The following is a 13,381-nucleotide window of genomic DNA, read 5'->3' as shown; positions in this document are numbered from 1 at the left end:
CCCTAGAGAGCGCAACACTCCCAGCTGCAGAGCAAAAGCTCCAGCCTGGGAAGTACTTGAAAGTATGCTAGAAATCCTGGTATAGTCTTTCTTGCTGTGTTCCACCCTACTTAGGGTGGAGACTCATCACATCCTTTTTGGGGGCAGTCTGCACTGCACCTGCATCTCTTCCCTAACTTTTTAACATTGTTGGGTGACCCTACTATCCTGGGGCCACCACAAAGAGGGAAACAACCACCATCAGGGTAAAAAACACCATATTTAAGGGCAAAACTTGCAGGGCAATATAGGACACTTCTCTGAGAGCAGTGAATATCTTATTAGCGACTCTGTTGTTGATCTGAGGAGAGCCACTGCATTTTCTGTGTCATACGGCTTCGTGCACAAAGCGTTTGCACTTTGAAATAAGGGTACTCAGTCCCACCCAGACATCCTCATACCCCCGAACTTTGGGGGCAGGTGAAGGGTCCTGCCCCTCACCGCCTCATCACCTACTCTGTGGTCCATACCTCTAAGTGTGTCCATGGAGCTGGCAGCTACCTTCTTAATGCCCCCTCCTTCAGGCAGGCTGTAATTTTCAGCGGTGTCCTCCCTGCTCTCCCCAGACATGGGCACAGGGATCAGGGGTGAGGCCACAGCCATTTGAGTGATCTGACGTCACTTCCCTATTGACTTTTGCTTTTGAAGGCTGGGAATGGGGTCCGGACCCCATTTTTAGTTTAAAAAAATAATGGCCCGGGAGAATGGGGTCACCGAACCAGTGGGATGCCTGGGGGAGCACACATGCCCCCTCCCTGAGAAGAATGAACCCCGAGGTGACCCCCAGGTCCTGGCACACTGCATGGGGATTCACAGGACGATGCATTGGAGCCCCACGCGCGACGTGGCAAAGAAATTTCAAAGGCTGCCAAACTTGAAAATGCGGTGATTTGGGCCCAGTTTGGTCGATTTTGACCATCACTGCTCATTTTACTTCCGGTGATAAGAGTCTAGGTAACAGGGCAGTTGCAGCAAATCTCCTCAGCTTCAAAATGGTACAACCTCCAGGAACTGGTTCTTCTGGCTCCCTGTGTCAGCCTTCCTTCTGGTCTTTGTTTCTGAGTGTAAAAGTACAGAGCTTTCCCCCATCTGGTTTCAGGGTGTGTAAAGGGGCCAACCTTACTGGCCCTTGGGGAGACCAACTGATCCTCAGGTCAACCGGGCAGAGTCCTTGGTCCTTTTTAGGTATCAGGGCATTCCTCCTTCCAGTTCTCAATGTTTGTCCCAGGGTCTAGCAGAGAAGCACATATACATCACCAGGCCAGAGAGATCTCCCCATTGTACTAGAGTTTTTAAAGTGGAGAGGAATGTTACCAAAGTTAGGCATTGCTGGCCAATCCTAGAGCACCATGTCACTTTTCCACTCCTGTCCCAACCCTTCTCCACACATGCTGAGACATTTCAAATTAGCACCATCCAGGAGTCACTGGTCACATCTGCTTCTGAGGTCTCAGCCCCGCCTCTCACTAACATCACTGCCAGGGTCTTTGACACCAACATTTCAAAGGTAGCCCCCTCCAGGTTTGGCTACAGTTTTCTGGGTTTCCTCCTTTGTTCAGTGTGCAGGCCCATCTCTGATCCAGTGTGACAGCTGAGCTATTGAGGTCAATTATTCTGACTCATCAGGAGCTGGGTGAAGTACTGTTAATTGTTCCCTTTGTGTGGGGGAGGTCTTTGTACTGCCAAAGGAGAGAAATGCAATAACTGGGCACAGCAGAGTGACAAAAGGTCTCAGCTCTGATCCTGAAATGAGCCAGAACAATATGACAATTCTTGATGGCACATAAAGTGTAGAGAATTCATTTTGGAAATTACAGAATTTATTTTTCTGCATAGTTTATATCCCAGTTCAAGACATAAATGGTCTCTGCAGGTCAAAGGAAAGAATACTGCACTCAAAGGCAGCTCCTCCCCATGTGAATAATAAAGTGTTACTATAGACAAAACAGTAAATTACATTGACTTTCCCTATTAATGTACACTAAATCGGCATATTCACCATTGAGCCAGGCTACCAGTTACAGGGCTGTGCACGACAATAGTTTTCAACACACAGCCCTCACACATGTTCACAGGTAGGCGCAAATGTGTTGACATGTAACGAGCCAAATGCCCCCTACCCTTGCTGCTTCGGAGCGGCCGTACCTTAAAAGGTGGACACTGGCGGTAAGCATTCACACTCTATTTGCAATGTGATTACTGTAGATGAACAATATGTAGTGAGACTCTTCCACAGTAAAAAAAAGTCCGGAATGAGTGAAACACACAGCAAAAGCAATCCTTCAAATAGGGCATTAACTGTGACGAATGGAATACAGGATGCACTTTCCAAGATAGGGGCAGCTCAACCCCAAAAGCTACCGGATTAGTGACATAACAATATGGGGCGGGTCAGAAAACAATGGCTTGGATTTCTTTAAGGATAGGTGGGCAAGTAGATATTTAGAAGAAAGCTACACCTTTCTCCAATTTGATTGATGTGGGACCAATGTCAGTGGGCATCCAAGAAGACTTTCGTTTTCTACTTAGGATCTTGCAAATTATGAACAATTTTACACTCACATTTTGTAGATGGTGAGGATCATCAGTGGGAACAGAACCAGACCCCTGTAGACCCAATGATTAGAGGATGAAGCCCATGCAAACAGAAAAATGGGACTGTCTTAGATGGACTATGGCCTATATTATTATAAGAAAATTAGGCAAGAGAGAGAAAGATGGATGTGTCACTTTATGTACAACAATTACATTGGAGTCATTGTTCAGGACTCTGATGCATTCTGTTTGGCCATTGGTGTGTGTATGAAAACCAGAGGACAATGTGACCTCAATATGCAGGGCTTTTCATAAATGCTTCCAAAAACAACACAAGACTGTGTACTGTGGACCTCAGTCTGACACAACTACCTGAGGAAGGCCATTTAGGTGAAATATTTAATGCAAAAAGATTTGACTCATTGCTTTTGATTATGGTAATTTCTTCAAGACAGTGAAATGGGCCATCTTCGAAAAGGAATTCACTATTATCATTACGACTTAATTCCCAGCTAATGGAGGTATGCTGTGATGAAGTCAGTTGATATGGTGTACAAGTGATAAGGTAGAACAGGCAAAGGATGAAGCACACCCAAAAGCATGAGATGGTTTGTTTTGGGCACAGATTGGATACAAGACATAATCTTAATTGTTGATTCGAAAAGAAGGCCACCATGAGGAATGAAGTAATAATTCTATGATAGACTTGGCACCTCAATGACCAGCAATGGGGGAGTCATGGCACATTTTGAGGACCTAAAACTGTAAATATGTTTTTGGTACACATAAGGACTTGCCCTTAAAATAATATTTGTTTTGCTTTTGGATCTGTCAAGGTTAAGAGCTCCAGTCCTCCTTAGAAACTATTGAATAACTGGTTAACACTCTGTTCAGTAATGATAGTGTATCTCCAATAATACTTGAAGTGGCTAGCATATCTCCAATAATACTTGAAGGGGCTAGCATATTCTGATCAAAGTTAGTTGAAGATTCAGGATAGGTGTGAGAATGGTGTAAATAACTAAATTCTTGGAACCAGGTAGATAAGTGATAGTAAAGTCATACATATTGAAAAAATAGCCCCACCTTGCTTAGCGATTGTTTCTACATTGTATGTTGGGAAGATAAAGATTTTGGTGTTCAGTTCTAATTCTGAAGGGTTACTTTGTTCCCATTAGAAATTGCCTCCAATCACTGCAGGCCAGTATCATGGCCAGGAGTTCCTGTTCCAAAACTAAATAAATATTTTCAGAATCTGGCAAGATATGTGAAAGTCAAAAGATAGGATGTTCCAGGCTGCCATCCTCTTGCACTTGCAGCAATAATGGACCTAGTTTATGAAAATCTGTCTCAGCATGAGTATCCCATTTAATTCCAGGAATGAAATCTTCTTCCTTTTTGGTTTGGGTGATAAGACTTGTTAAAGAGATGGCATTCCCAATGAATTTCCAGTAGCAATTAGCTAAATCTAGGGAACACTGTGTTTCTTGGATGGTAGCAGGCGATGGCCAATCTAAAATGGCAGATAACTTTTGAGTGTCCATGGCAATTCACTGAGACAAAATTCTAACTTTCCTTATATTGGTAAAACTCCGATTTTTTAGGTCTGCAATATAGTTGATTTTGTCGTACTTGACAAACATGTTGATGATGCAGAGATGGATCACTGGAATAGTCTAAAATGTCATCTAAGTAGACCTTAACAATTTGATACAATAAATCTACAAAAATGTGATCCATGAAACACTGAAAAATCGAAGAAGCATTGCTGAATCCAAACAGCAGGACACAGTACTCAAAGTGTCCCAATGATGCTCTAAAGGCTGTCTTACATACATCTCCCTTCTTGATTCAAAGAAGATGATAGGCCTCACAATTTAGTGAATAGTTTTGCACCCCAAACAGACTCCATGATATCTTTAATGAGAGGCAAGGGATACCTGTCCTTGACGATTACTTCATTCAAACCTCTGAAGTCTATGCAAAACTGTAATTCATTGGTGTGGGAAAACTGGGCTGACTGCAAACGCCTCCTAACTTTTTGCCCTCATTTTCAGTCATACTGGTGTTTTTCTGACTCTGATGGTGCCTTGGGCACTGCTAAACAGTCCCAGTGCTGTGATTAAAATGGCATATGCAAATGAGGCTAATTATAATTGGTTGTACCAACCTACCTACAGGTCCCTAGAATATGGTAGGGCATGTAGGTTTATGGACCCCAGCATTGGTAGTATATACCATAGGTGCACTGCTGTGGTGCCCAGTGTCATTTTAAACACAGGCCTGAGTTGCTGGCTGCTTTTAAGTAAAAGTTAACCCTAAATTCGACTTTGGAATTAAAACTATTTCCAAAGTCCTTAGCTACCTTACTGTTACATATAAGACACCCCTAAGGTGTGCCCTAAGTGTCCCCAGGGTTGGGTGCAGTGTACCTATAAGCAGGGACTTTGTAAAATATGTTTTATAAGCCCTGGTGAGAGACAAATAACTAAATTTGTTTTCCCTATTATAGTGAATGGGCTTCATAGGCTAACATGGAGGGCCTTTATTTTAAAATAATAAGGCAAGTTCAGTATCAAATTAAAAGTTGTAATAAATCCAACAACTTGCCGCTGTTGAATTTAATATAACCTATACATAGAAAGAGTTTTAGAACTTTTGCTAAAAGTTACCAGTTTCAGATGTGCAGTGCCCTGCATCTGATTGGAAGAGATCTGCCTCAGCAGATGGCAGAACAGGATGGAAGGAGAGCAGCCAAACCTGACTTCAAAGGAGGAAAGGACATTTGGAACAGCAACTGTACCCCCCAATTTCCTGCAACCCCAAATAAGTAGGCGCCCCTGATTAGATTAATGAAGGGGTGTGTTAATGAGAACTTAGCCACCCCAATGGGTAGGCTCAGTCAGATCTAAACTCTGAGATTGATTTTTGCCATCTTGGATTTTGGAGGAATGTTGCTGCCTGAGATTGATTTTTGCCACACTTCACAGAAAGTGATCACTCAAGAGGGTAGTGGCCTGCACATGACTGGACAGAGGTCCCCCTGCTTTCCAGCCCAGGAGCAAAGATATAATTGGCAGAGCTGAACCCCACCTCAGGTCCCTACAGGGACAATACAAGAAGAAGGACTTCCCTGCTGGACCCCTGGCCTGCACTTGGACACTGCATTCAGAAGGACTGCACCAGCTGCACACTTGTGCTTCACCAAGAAAATGACTTTGCCTGACTTCTAATGCTTCAAGAAGGGACTCCCTAAATGCTACAGATGTAAAATAGCTGGCCAGAGTCCCCTGCAGCAAGCCCTGAAGAAATTTACTAGCTGACCAGTAACGAGGGGTCATTTTTGGATTCGAACCAGGTGCATCCTGAGAGTTGGCATTCTAATCCCTAAGAAGAAACTCAGAGCATCTGGAACCTTGTGGTGAGTTGTGGCCACCTAAGGAACCTTAAAGGAACTTCGGGAAGAAGATCCAGAAGTTTGGAGAAGTTTGGAGCAACTTTGGAAAAAAGCTCCAGCAGTCGATGTTGTGAGTCGACTGCTACCTGGCCTGACTTGCAGGTTCGTCCCACTGAAAAGCTCGGGAGCCCCAGACTTCCAGGATTTCACCAGTGGCTCGTGTAAAGGCAATCCGGTGATGTTGCATCGAAATCAGCTGGCTGTTGAGGATTGTCCGACATCAGAGAGAAAAAGCTCCAAAAACGTTTTTAAGCAGAAGGTATAAAGATGACTGATGCCTCCCACGCAGTGTATCAGAGGAGGACTCCAGCGAGGTTGGCTTCAATTTCGACATGGTCCCTGGCAAAGATTTCAGTCCTGAAAAATCATCTAAGTCTGAATCTATAACTCTTCACCAAGGCCTCCTACGACGCCTCTCCAAAGAGGGCTCCAGCGAAGTCGGCCTCAACTTGTGAGTTTGTCCCGGTCAGTGAGTGATGTTCAAAAATGCTTCTAAGTTTGAAGGTGAAACTTTGACCAAGACCAGTGTAGCTGAGCAGGGTTTCAATGCGGCAGGCCTCAACTTTTGACTATGCCATAGTCAAGTGCGGCCAGATGTTCAGCTTGGCGATTTTGATTTCTATGCACTAGAAAACATTTAGGGGGTCATTACGACCTTGGCGGTATAAGGCGCTTACTGCCGTGCAGAAGACCGCCAATACACCGCCACGGCCGCGGTAGACCGCCACAGCTATTATGACACACATCTCGGAATCCGCCGAAATTCAGACACCCACACAACACCGCCACACCAAAGGTCAGCGATAAACATGCGGAAACAAATCCTCCACCTCCACACCAACAGAAACACGCCCATGCTATTACGACCCACTAATCCACGCGGCGGTCTTTCAACAGCGGCATTCCATTGGCGGTACACACCGCCGCGCTCAAAATACACACACATATACAAAACACCGCCACATTGGACATTTCGAAATACACGCACCTGAGGCACATACACACACCACTCCCACACACCCAACACAATATAAAACACAAACCCACATCACACACAAACCCCTACAACCACAATTTCTGAGAGAAGGCCAGAGAGAGACAATCACAGAATAGAGAACCCCATCACACAGAGGCGCACTACACCATCACCCACACAACACCCACGCACAAAACACCACATACCACTACACATCACCACACTCATCAACACATACACCACCTCACCCATCACACACACCACCCCATGGCACGCCAAAGACACCCCCGCTTCTCCGAGGAGGAGCTCAAGGTCATGGTGGAGGAAATCCTACGGGTAGAGCTATTTGGCTCACAGGTACAGCACACATCAATAGCCAGGAAGATGGAGCTATGGCAAATAATAGTGGACAGGGTCAACGCTGTGGGACAGCATCCAAGAAATAGGGAGGACATCAGGAAGAGGTGGAACAATCTACGGGAGAAGGTGCGTTCCACAGTATCCAGGCACCACATCGCGGTACAGCGGACTGGTGGCGGACCCCCACCTCCTCCCCCATAACTAACAACATGGGAGGAGCAAGTCTTGTCCATCTTGCATCCTGAGGGCCTCGGAGGAGTCGTTGGAGGAACGGACACTGGTAAGACAAATGTTAACTATCATATCCCCCACCCTACCTGCATGCTATCACACAACCCCACCCTCACACCCTTTCCTATCACTCCAAATCCTCACCTATCTACCCATGACACCAACCACCCATCCCAACCCCAAAACCTGCATGACCTAACTAAGCATGGATACCCATCACTAAAGCATGCCCACTGCACAGACCCACAACACCCCCCAACTATCACCACACAAGCCCCCACACAGGAATGCCTGCACTGGGGTACACGCACACCCAAACATTGCACATCATGAAACACACACATGCAATAATCATGTACTCATACCCCCGCAGGAACCCGAAGGAACGTCACCACACCAGAGGGTCCAGACAACACCACTCCACCCCCAGAAGAGGCCCACAGTGACAACAGCAGCTCTGTCCCACTGGATCTTGATGACCAGCCCGGACCATCGTGGGCCTCAGGACAGTCGGTTCCCCTTGCCCAGCCACAGCCCAACACCAAACTTCCACCCTCTGGGAACACCAGCACAGCACCCACCCAGCGGGCCCAAACCTCCCTACCCAGGACAGGTCAATCAGCGGTGTGTCCACCACTACAGGGCACCCAGGCTAACCCAACACCACAACAACAACAGGGACCTGGGGGCAGTGGTAGTGGGCACACAGTCCAGGGGACGGAGGCACACAAACACAGGGGAACTGGGAGGGCTGCCGTGCGACAGAGGGAGGACAGGCCAAGGGAAACTACTCTCAACGAGGCCCTCTCCACCATCATGGGAGCATACCACCACTCCCAGGAGACGATGGCAATGGTACTGGCCAAGTTGCAGGAGACCCTGCGTCTGCAGGAGGAACAGTATTTGGGGTTCAGGGAGGAGCTCAGGACCATCAGCTCCGCCCTGGGCACCATTGTAGAGGTGCTGACGGACATTCAAAAGACCTTGAGGGACACCGTGGCACTCCAAGGGGCCCCTGACACAAGCCACAACGATGAAATGCCCACCACCTCCGCCGGGGCTAGTGGACAGGAGGCACTGTCACAGGACCACCACACCAGCACCCCATCCCCTGCAGACAGACAACCACCACGCAAGCGGGCCCTGAGATCCAGGAACAGGACAGAGCAAGATGGCAAGACCCCCACCAGGAAATAAGACCAGCCTGATCGTCCTCCCACTGTCCCACTTTGTTACCCTGTCCAAATCGGAACTGCCACAGCTCCACTTCCAATGGCCAGATGTGCAATGTACCTGTGAGACTAATAGACAGGACTCTGCCATGGACATTCCTATACCATCACCCATCCCCATTTCACAACCCCCATTCATTGTTATGCACTTAAATAAACACCCTTGAAACACTAATAAAACTGGAGTCAGTCAATGATTGTGAACTTTGTATTGTCAATTACAGTGTTAAAAAAGGTTACCCATTGGAAGGCCAACATACCAATGTCACGCATCACAAGCCTTTCAAGGGTGCAAGCTGTTGACACGTAGGTTACCACATTAGTGAAACTGAAATTGAAGGGGACAACTCAGTTAACAAATAGGGAGTAAAATGTAGGTACAGGATAGAGGTAGACGTGTGAAAGTTAATATTATGTGAAACAGGAAAATGTACTCACCTGTGTCTCACTGAAAATATTGCTGTATGACTGACTCCCTGTTGTCGTTTTCATCTTCATCAGCTTCATCCTCATCACTGTCCACAGGCTCCACAGCTGCTACAACACCGTCATCTGGATCATCCTCCTGCAGAAAAGGCCCCTGGCGTCGCAATGCCAAGATATGGAGCATGGAGCAGGCGATGATGATGTTGCACACCTTCTTCGGTGAGTAGAATAGGGATCCACCAGTCACATGGAGGCACCTGAACCTGGCCTTCAGGAGGCCGAAGGTCCGCTCGATCACCCTCCTAGTCCGCCCATGGGCCTCATTGTACCGTTCCTCTGCCCTGGTCCTGGGATTCCTCACTGGGGTCAATAGCCAGGACAGGTTGGGGTAACCAGAGTCCCCCAATAGCCATACACGGTGCCTCTGGGGTTCACCCATCATATCAAGGATGCTGCTATTCCGCAGGATGTAGGCGTCATGCACTGAGCCAGGGAACATAGCATTTACCTGCTAGATGTACTGGTCTGCCAAACAGACCATCTGGACATTCATAGAATGATAACTCTTCCTGTTCCTGTACACCTGTTCATTCCTGCGGGGGGGATCAGAGCTACATGGGTCCCATCAATAGCACCTATGACGTTGGGGATATGTCCAAGGGCATAGAAGTCACCTTTCACTGTAGGCAAATCCTCCACCTCAGGGAAAATGATGTATCTCCTTACGTGTTTCAGCAGGGCAGACAACACTCTGGACAACACGTTGGAAAACATAGGCTGGGACATCCCTGATGCCATGGCCACTGTTGTCTGAAAAGATCCACTTGCAAGGAAATGGAGCACTGACAGCACCTGCACGTCAGGGGGGATTCCAGTCGGATGGCGGATTGGTGACATCAGGTCTGGTTCCAACTGGGTACATAGTTCCTGGATTGTGGCACAGTCAAACCGGTAGGTCACGATGACATGTCGCTCTTCCATTGTCAACAGGTCCACCAGCGGTCGGTACACCAGCGGATTGAGCCATCTTCCAATATGTCCCAACTGACGGTGCCTAAGAAGGACAACAGCGAAGAAACTGTCAGCATTCCTCCAGGTATGTACCCACAGTCACACACAAGACTACAACAGACAATTAACCCATCCGGGAAATGTTTTGAGTGTAGGCCTCGGTATGTGTGACGCAGAAGTAAATGAAGCCATGTGGGCCCCTGAAATGGCGGCTGCCTGACCTCTAAACTGGGACAATGGAATTGTGGGGTAACTGCGCTGGCGTTGGACACCGTCGCGGTAGGCGGTCGTTGAGCGTGGTGCAATGCTGCATTGGTTAACATTGGACCCTATGGGTCCCAGGAGCCAATGAACAGGTGCGCTGGCGGTGATGATGCGCCCCGCCGCGGACGTCACCGCCGCGGACGTCACCACCATTTTCTATCTCTTCAATCACTAGATACCTGACCTTCGACAGGAGAGGACCTACACTGCTAGTGCTGCTGTGACCTCGGTCTGGAAGCGACGATGGCTGCTGCGTCTGGGGAATGGGCCCCTGCCTTCACTGCACAGGAGTTGGAGAAACTTGTGGATGGGGTCCTCCTCCAGTACACGCTATTCTACGGTCCTTCAGACCAACAGGTTAGTACACAGGGAGCACGTTGTATGGGCTAGGCTTGGGTGAAGAGGGCTGGGTGGATGAGGGAAGGGGGCATAGTACATAGACCAGTTATGCATGGGGATGAATGGGCCACAGGGGTAGAGTTGGGAGGGGGCCAATCACAACGACAGTGCAGTAGGTAATGACTGTCCTCTTTCCTTGTGCATGTCATGTAGGTCAGCGCCCACCAGAAGAGGGACATTTGGCGTGCCATCGCCAAGGAAGTCCGGACCCTGGGGGCCCACTAGAGACGGGGTACCCACTGCCGGAAGAGATGGGAGGATATTCGCCGCTGCAGCAAGAAGACGGCGGAGGCTCAGCTGGGGATGGCATCCCAACGTGGGAGGGGTGCCCGTCGCACCATGACCCCCCTGATGTTCCGGATCCTGGCGGTGGCCTACCCGGAGTTGGATGGGCGCTTGAGGGCATCACAGCAGACACAAGGGGGTGAGTACTACCTCATCATATGGACTTTGCGTGCAGTGGAGGTGTCTGGCGGGGGCGGGGGACTTGTGGGTGTCCCTAGGCCAGGGCGAGTTAGGTAGGCAAGGCCCCTCCGTTATGTAGGCCATGTGGCACTCTACCCCGCTCAAAACAGAGGCAAGTTGATGTATAGTTGCCCCTTTGCCATCCATGTGCGCAGATTTCTACCATTGCCATGTAGGCCATATCCCAGAAATAGCATGTGCAGATGGCAGGAGCACAGCGTAATGCATGGGGCTTCTGCGTCTGTCTTGTCCGCCAACGGTAGCAGTATGCCATGCACTAAAACTCTCTTTCTTCTGTCTCCCCTCTTTTCCTGCTCTCCCTGTCCTTTTGTACATCAGCATCAACAGGCGGAGGTACAGTGGCACCGGAGCACGAGAAAGCTGCATCCCACATGGCCATGGAGGGCCACACCACAGACTCTGAATTCACCAGTGGGACGGAGGGCGAGGGGAGCTTTACGTCGGCCACCAGATCACCAAGCAGCGAAACGGACTCGTCTGCCGATGGGAACTCCCCTGTGATGGCGGCACCATCTGTGCGCCCCACTTCTACAGGTACAGCCGCCAACTCCCCTACCAGCACCGCCCTCCCAGCAGCCCCTCAGCGTGTGTCCTGTGCCCGCTCACCCAGGAAGGTGGGCATCACCTTCGCCCCAGGCACCTCAGGCCCTGCCCCAGTCACCCCTGCTGCCCTCAGTGAGGAGGCCATTGACCTCCTCAGGTCACTCACTGTTGGGCAGTCTAACATTGTGAATGCCATCCAGGGTGTAGAACGAGAGTTGAAACACGGTAATGCATTCCTGGAAGGCATTCATTCTGGTCAGGCTGTCCTTCAGCGAACCCTGCAATCTCTGGCTTCAGCACTGATGGCAACCATTGTCACTGTGTTCAGCCTCCCCCCTCCAACCTACTATACCCAGACCCAATCCCCTGTACCCCAGCCCATCCCAAGCACACCTACAGACCAGCAGGCACACAAGTTAACACCCAAAAGTAGCTCAAGCAAACATAGGCACCACACATCCCACATGCACTCACACAAGCATCACACCCATACAGCCACAGACACAGCAACATCCACTGTCTCCACTATGTCCCCCTCCTCCTCTTCTCCCTCCTCCCTCCCAGTGTCGTCTACACACACAACTGCATGCACCACATCAACAGGTACTAGGACTCGCACCAGGACACCCAGCACCACAAGCTGCTCACCTGCACTCACCACCTCCACTCCCATATACACGTCCCCTGTGTCCTCTCCCAGTGTGTCTGTGACGCCCCCTCCCAAAGTACACAAACGCCGGCAATCACTCACCCAACATCCATCCACCTCACGACAGCCTCCAGTACCTGCACCTGCACCCAAAACACCTAAAGTGACACCTCCTACAACCACCTCCTCTACCTCCACTCCCAGACCCCCTCCAGCTACCCATCCCAGTGTTCGTCAGAAACTGTCCCTCTGCCAAATTGACCTGTTTGCCCCCCACGCCCCCCTCCAGTTCATCAGTCCCGTCGTAGCGCCTCAGCCAAAAAGCCTCCAGTACCAGTGGTGCGTTTTTTACAGGTTTTTGGAGTGCACCGTCCACCAGGGCAGGCAGTAGGAGCTGGAGCCAAGGCACTGTCAGCCCACCCCCTGTAAAGGCACCGAAATTGGAGAGTGGACGAAGGACCGTGTCAAGACTCCTGGTGGGACAACAAGTGAAATGGGATCGAAGGCGATTGGTGAGTCAGCTGTAACTCCAAAGAAGGTGGGGAAGGTTCCGAGGAAGTCTGCCCAGCCTGTTGAGAGTGTCACTGCGGAGAAGTGCGCCATCATTTCCGGCGGTCCAGACACAACCGCCAGCACCGTCGTTACTGGTCAGGAGACCACCGCCAGAGTCAGTGCCCAGGAGGGCCCAAGTATCGTTACTGGTCAGGAGACCACTGCCAGAGTCATTGCCCAGGAGGGCCCAAGTATTGTTACTGGTCAGGAGACCACCGCCA

The sequence above is a fragment of the Pleurodeles waltl genome, chromosome 2_1 (assembly GCF_031143425.1).
Source record: "Pleurodeles waltl isolate 20211129_DDA chromosome 2_1, aPleWal1.hap1.20221129, whole genome shotgun sequence".
Classification (NCBI taxonomy): Eukaryota; Metazoa; Chordata; class Amphibia; order Caudata; family Salamandridae; genus Pleurodeles; species Pleurodeles waltl.
This window is presented reverse-complemented; position numbering follows the sequence as displayed.